At 38.1% G+C, this 7259-nt stretch overlaps 1 pseudogene; it reads left to right on the forward strand.

Annotated features, from left to right (window-relative positions):
• The first annotated feature begins 3748 nt into the window (after window positions 1–3748).
• LOC137760618 (cytochrome b-c1 complex subunit 10 pseudogene) lies at window positions 3749–3919 on the forward strand (annotated as a pseudogene).
• The last annotated feature ends 3340 nt before the right edge of the window (window positions 3920–7259 follow it).

A 7259-nucleotide genomic window follows, 5' to 3' on the forward strand; every position in this document is an offset into this window, starting at 1 on the left:
GTCTGAAAAATGCACTCCAACCTTTGTATTTTAAGGATGGGTACTGACAGCAACTATGGGCACATGGAATTAGCCAGCACTGAAAGTGTTTGGGGGGCCCCAGAGCATCTCCAGCCAAGGAAGGTGGAGACTTAGAGGTTAATATCATGTCAAGAGTTTCATGGGTTCCAAGCCTGGCAGAAAGTGGCCATAGCTGTCCGCCTTCCTGAGGGGAAGTGGGCTCCAGGCCTGTGTACCCTTGGCAGGCACGGTGCAATGCAATGCATTAACTCTCTGATTGATCCAAGAGATAAGGAGTTCCTGGAGAGTATATATGAAGACAATGAAAGAAAATCCACAAGGTGCATTGTGCCACTGAACCCTAAATCATGTCCCCTACATATGAACCTTCAAGTTGCGGACTTTCAAAGATGCAAATGTGCCTTCGCATGTCCTATCACATAAGGTGTGAGTGAAATTGCAGCTTGCCCTCCGTCTCCTATTGCTGACGATCCTTCAGCTCTATCATCTCCCACCTCCTCTCCCTCCTCCAGTCAGTAACTCTTCTTGCCTATTCACTTGATGCCAGCCCTGTATGCCAGCTATTGTACTGTACTACTGTACTTTTCAAGGTACTGTAGTGTAAGACTTAAAATGTTTTCTTTAATTTTTGTGCTTGTTTGGTTTTTTATGTATTATTTGTGTGAAAAGTATGATAAACCTATCACAGTACAGTACTATATAGCCGATTGTGTTAGTTGGGTACCTAGGCTAACTTTGTTGGACTTGCGAACAGATTGGACTTACGAACGCACTCTCAGAATGGAACTTGTTCATATGTATAAAGGGTTACTGGAGAGTATTTACGAAGACCATGAAAGAAAATCCACAAGGTGCAGCGTGCCACTGAATCTAGAGTATGAATAACAGAGAAATCATATACAGAGGAGAGAGGAGGAGCACCCCTGCTCAGGTTATGACCCTCCCCGTATACCGCCTTCCAGCTCCTCCAGGCCTTCTCCTCCCCTATGGAATGACAGGTAAGGGGGTCTGAGGGCGTAACACACTGAACAAGAAGGCTGTCCAATCTCTGTCTGCCTGTTGCGGGCTGACTGGTGCCCCACTCCCCAAAATTTGTATGTTGAAGTCCTAACCCTCATTACCTCAAAATGTGACTGTATTTGGAGACAGGGCCATCGAAGAGGTAATTAAAGTACAGTGAAGTCATATAGGTGGGCCCGAATCCAATAGGACTAGTGTCTTTATAAGAAGAGGAGATAAGGACACAGAAAACACAGACAGAGGGGCAGCACCTGCAGGTCAAGGAGAGAGGCCTCAGAAAAAACCAAACCTGCTGATGCCTTGATCTCAGATCTTCCAGCTTCCAGAATTGGGAGGAAATAAATTTCTGTTGTTAAGCAACCCAGTCTGTGATATTTTGTTATGGCAGCCCTAGCAAGCTAATAAAATACCTTAACACTATCCCCAGCCCTTCACACTCACCCTGTACTGGCCATAGTTAACTAATTGTGGTTCCTTGGGCTCACCATGGTTTCGCCTCCTCCAAACTTTTGCACCTGCTCTTTCCTCTGCCCTTACCTCCCCTTTCTTCAGCTGGCTTACACCTACTAGTACCTTAAGATCCACCTAAAGTGTCACCTCCTCCAAGAAGCCTTTAAATACCCTCTCCCTACTGCCCTCCCAACTCCCTCACTGCCTCCCTACCACTACATCCCCTTACCACCTAGGCCAGCCTCTGCCCTAGCATTTCTCCCACTGTTGAGGACACTCACTGCACTTCTCCCTGTCTAGACTGATTAGTGTCTTTCATCTCCATATTTCTGCCCCCCGCAAGAGCCAGGACCAGAGTGGTCAGTAACTAGTATTGGGAAGAGAAAAAATGAGAGAAAACACAAGAAAAAGTAACACTTCCCCACCTGATGCTTCAGATTCTAGCTGAATTTGAAAAGGAAGTGGGACAGATAAGATGTGGATTCACGTAAACCAAAACTAAAGTTGTGGGATTGAAATCTGATTTTGAAGATCAGAATCAAAATTGCAGAAAACCCAAACAAATGATATAGAATCAAGCTAGAGAAGTTTTCTCTCAATGTAGAGAAAAGAAACAAAGATTATAAAAAAGATGAGAGAAAAGATGGGTGATTTGATAGATCAAAAGTAAAGACTTAATATATGGATAAGAAGGACCCCCTCAAGGAAGATATAACCAGAATAAATGATGTTGCTGCAATATTGAAGAAAACTAATGGAAGAAAAATTTTCAAGCTGAAAAAAGAGGTAGAATGAACAATTTAAAATAGCATACCATTTCCAGGCAAAATTTGCCTGAAGAAAGATGCACAATTTGATATAATCTAGCAAATTTGTTTGAACATAAAGGATTTTTTTAAAAATTCTATAAATATCCAGACAAAACATTAAAGTCACTTATCAGCAAATGAAAACAGGCTGATTTGAGAATGTATCACATGACTGAATGCCAGATGAAAATGGAGCAAAGTCTAAATGGTACTAAGAGAAAATGCTTATGACTCAAGCCGAAATGTTAATTAATTTGCAAAGAAAAGAAAAAAGACATTCTTAGTTTTTCTAATCAGGAACTCAAAAAAGATACCACCCATGCACTTTTCTTGAAAAATTTATGGAAAGACAGGTTCGAATGGAACAACATATTAATTAAAGACAAAAACTCAAGAATAGCAAAAGTGGGTTCAAAAACATTGTGACAGTCTGAGCTAAAAGTATAGAATTACGTTTTAAAAAATTCTGTAAATAGAATATTGGTACAGATGGAAAGTTTTTGTTGTTGTTGTTACTTCTTAAAATAACTAAAAATAAAACTAATAATAAATAGGTTTATAATTCCAAATGATATTGGCAAAGAATGGAGGAAAGACGGGTATGTGGAGAATTGAAGTGTACTAAATTCCTCATCTTATAGAAGAAGGAATCAAATTATTATATTATTCGTGAATTTGATAATTAGAGAACCTATGCATTCAAGTGTGATTTTTTTTTCAAGGTTTTTGTTTTGTTTTGTTTTTAATTTATTTATTTATTTTATTTTTGGCTGTGTTGGGTCTTCGTTTCTGTGTGAGGGCTTTCTCTAGTTGTGGCAAGTGGGGGCCACTCTTCATCGCGGTGCGCGGGCCTCTCATCATCGCGGCCTCTCTTGTTGCGGAGCACAGGCTCCAGACGCGCAGGCTCAGTAATTGTGGCTCACAGGCCCAGTTGCTCCGCGGCATGTGGGATCTTCCCAGACCAGGGCTCGAACCCGTGTCCCCTGCACTGGCAGGCAGACTCTCAACCACTGCGCCACCAGGGAAGCCCCCCAAGTGTGATTTTGAAAAACCTAATTAGAAGAATTCATAATAGAATGTATGCTTGTAAAAATGGGGAAAATAAAAACCAAGAAAAATTGTACTTTGGGAAGAAAATGGAATAACACAGTGGTTCAAATCAAGGTCTTTTGAGTCAGGGTTTTTTGAATCTGGTTTTTGGAAGTGGTTCTAGCATTTGCTAATGTTGGTCTGGAAAATTTACTCACCTGCTCAGAGCCTCTCTTTTCCTGTCTGTAAAACTTGAATAACATGTACTTCACAGGGTAGTTGTGGGGATTATAGGAAATCTTTGTCTAAAGAAATTAGTCCAGTGCTTAACCTAAGCATAAATCAAAAAAAAAAAAAAAAGAGTTGTTGGCACCCGAGCCAGTGGGGACTGGGTCACCCTGAGCTGGGATGGTGCCGAGATGCTGAGCAGGTTCCTTGCCTTGCGCTCCTGGGAACTGGCCAGAAACTGGATTTCCACCATGGGCACGTGGGGTGCGGTGGGCACTGTGGGGCTGCTGTGGTCCACCGACTGGTGGCTGATTCTGGACTGGGTGACCTACATCAAGGGCAAGTTTAAGAAGGATGATTAATTAAACTGACCCCCCCACCAACCAGGCCCCTCTGTTATCTGATGGTGCTGCCTCCTTCCATCTGCCTCTGGAACAGCCCATGCTCTCGGGATGGACCTCGAAGTTTAAAAAAAAAAAAAAATCGATATGTTGATTGGTGTTGCCGTGCTTTTTGTCTTTGTTATCACTTACAGTAAAGGATTGAGAACGCTTGAATCTCCCTGGTGCCCCGCCTCTGGGAAGCTCTCCTAGCCCTGTTTCCTGAACCCACTCCTCAGTTGTGTCTGATCTTTTAAAAATTTTTTGATTTGGCTCCTGTTCTAGATTTCTGATCAATTGCACAAACTTGACATTTAGAATGTTCCTTTCTTTGTAAGATGAACTTGCCTATGTGACCAAGTGTGAGTTTGTCTGTTTTCATGCCTGCAGCTGTTTCTCATGTCAGTGTTCAAACTCAGGTCCTCTGAACCCTACCTGAGCAAAACCCCCAGATATCCCACATGATTATCCAGAATGAGTAGATGGACAGTTATAACAATAAATTTAGATGATTTAACCTCGTGTATTAAAATACTAAGACTTCAGGATTGGGTTAAGAAAAAATCCAACTGTGGTCTAATGATAAGAAACGTATCCAAAAGAAAAGACACAACTAGATTAAAAATAAAAGAATGAATAAAGATTTACTAGAAAAACAGAAATGAAGTAAAAGTAAAGGTATTATTATAAAATTCATACAAGAATGGATACAAGGCCAAAAAATATCAAATGAGTCAATGAGTGCATAAAAATGTGCAGTCTTCAATGACGATATCAGAGGAATATATATATATTATGCAGATATATAAAGCAAAGATATATAAGAAGAAATGGACAGAATACAATTATTTCATGTGAGCCTTTTATAGAAAGTAGACAAAGTAGATATATTTCAAATGATGTGTACTATAATTAAAATGTATTTAAAACAAAACCAAGGAAAACAGAAGAAAAGATTTTCTAAAGATAAGCATAGAAAATTGAACAAATTTTTTTTAAATAGAAATAGTAAAGTTGACACACAAATTCAAGAACTGTTTTTTTTTAAACACAACTCAAGAACACATGAAAAGAGAAAAAACAAGATTTAAAAGTAGAAAAGAGGGCTTCCCTGGTAGCACAGTGGTTAAGAATCTGCCTGCCAATGCAGGGGACACGGGTTTGAGCCCTGGTCTGGGAAGATCCCACATGCCGCGGAGCAACTAAGCCCGTGAGCCACAACTACTGAGCCTGCGCATCTGGAGCCTGTGCTCCGCAACAAGAGAGGCCACGACGGTGAGAGGCCCGTGCACCGCGACAAAGAGTGGCCCCCGCTCGCCACAACTGGAGGAAGCCCTCACACAGAAACGAAGACTCAACACAGACAAAAAGAAATATAAATAAATTAATTAATTTAAAAAAAAAGTAGAAAAGAAACAGGAAAATTTTAATAAATATGGAAATATTATTTTAAAATACTATGTTAATAAATCTGATAAACTGAACTAAATGATTATTTGTATGGAAAATTGTACCTGACTCTCAGACCACTAAAGATGTCTCATTGTCTGAAAATTTCACTAGTGATAACTTTCAGACTTTCACAAAGACAGATAATTTCATATTATATAATATTTCCAATATAAAAACAAAAGCTGAAAATATATAGATTCATTTTATGAAGTCAGTATAGCACTAATATAACACTGACAAAGATGGCACAACAAAAGAACAATAAATACTATTATAATTTTACAATGACATGTTAAATATTCAGTGACATGATGAAAGCCAAAAAATAGGCAATGTTATCTTTCTTAATGACATAAGTGATTCTAAAGTTCATTCAGAGGAATAACAAGTAAAAAAAAATAAAAGAAGAACATATTAAAATAGGAAAACTGGGCAATTAGATTAAGGAGGCATGTCTTACAAGGAATTAAAACATATTGCAAGCAACATCAAACAAAGCAGTATGGTACTAGTTCAAGAACTGACAGATAGATTGATAGAATAGATCATTCAGCCTTGAGATAGACTCTGGTATATATTCCAGCTTAATAAATAAGCACAACAAAAATGGGAGAGTTTATTCATCAAATAGTTGAGAAAATTGATTAATTGAAATTATAGCCTCACCATGCAGCAGCCCAAAACAAACAACAATTAAAACAGATGGATTAAAGAACCATACATAGACAAAAATATAAGTGAATAATTATCAGATTTCTGGGGAGGGAAAGACATTCGAAGCATAAAAGCAATAGGAGTAATTACAAAGGAAAAGCTAAATAGACTTTACTATTACACAATTAGAACTCCTCTAAATCAAGGAACATCATTCACAACAATAAAATCACAACTTGGGAAAAGTAATTTAGCAACCGGGCAGAAGGATAATATCATTAAAACATGAAGCACTCTTACAAATCAATAAGTAAAACTCTAATACCCCAAAAGAAATGTGGGCAGAGGATTCACACAGAAATTTTAAAGCAATACAAAATCTAATAAATATTTTTAAATATTCACACTCATAACTAATCAAACAGATACTAATTAAAACAAGATATATATTTTATTCACCCACTAAAATGGCAAAACATTTTTTAAAGAAAATTTTCTGTGGTGGTAAAAGTTTGATAGACGTTTTCCCTAAAACATTGCTGGCAGAGGTAAGAATTTGTACAAACGCTGTGGATAGTGATTTGGTGATATTTACCTGGGTACTCAAACTGGCCCCTTCCATTGGCTCAGTAATCCCCTTCCAATGGATGTATCCTAAGAAAACAGAGACACAAAAATAGAAGTACAATGCTTTATTTATATGTTCATTAATAGGTGACTGGCAAAATAACTTTGCAATTTCAAGGAAAGACAGTATTCAGCCATTTAAAAATGATCCTTTATAAAACATTATAAGGGGGAAATGCTCTTAATAAGTTAATAAGTGAGAAAAAGTATTCCAAATTATAGGTGTGATATGACCCAATTTTTGTTATACACACACACATACACAAACACACACATATGATACACATAATACACATATTCAGGACCATGTTCTGGAGTCAGAGTTAGACTACCTGAATTTGAATCGCAACTTACCACCTACTAGTTTATGACCAAGGGTAATTTACTTAACCTTTCTAAGCCTCCATTTATCCATCTTTAAGACAATATAACAAAGTACTATAACCATAGTACCTGTCCCAGCATGTTGTTAGGAATACTGGAAGAGTTATCAATGTCAAGTGCCTAGCATTGAGCCTGACTCATAAATGGCAGATTTTACATTCATATACATTCTGAGTTACCATTTAAAAAAATAAAGTGCATTAGG

The sequence above is a fragment of the Eschrichtius robustus genome, chromosome 1, assembly GCF_028021215.1.
Source record: "Eschrichtius robustus isolate mEscRob2 chromosome 1, mEscRob2.pri, whole genome shotgun sequence".
In the NCBI taxonomy this organism is placed as follows: Eukaryota; Metazoa; Chordata; class Mammalia; order Artiodactyla; family Eschrichtiidae; genus Eschrichtius; species Eschrichtius robustus.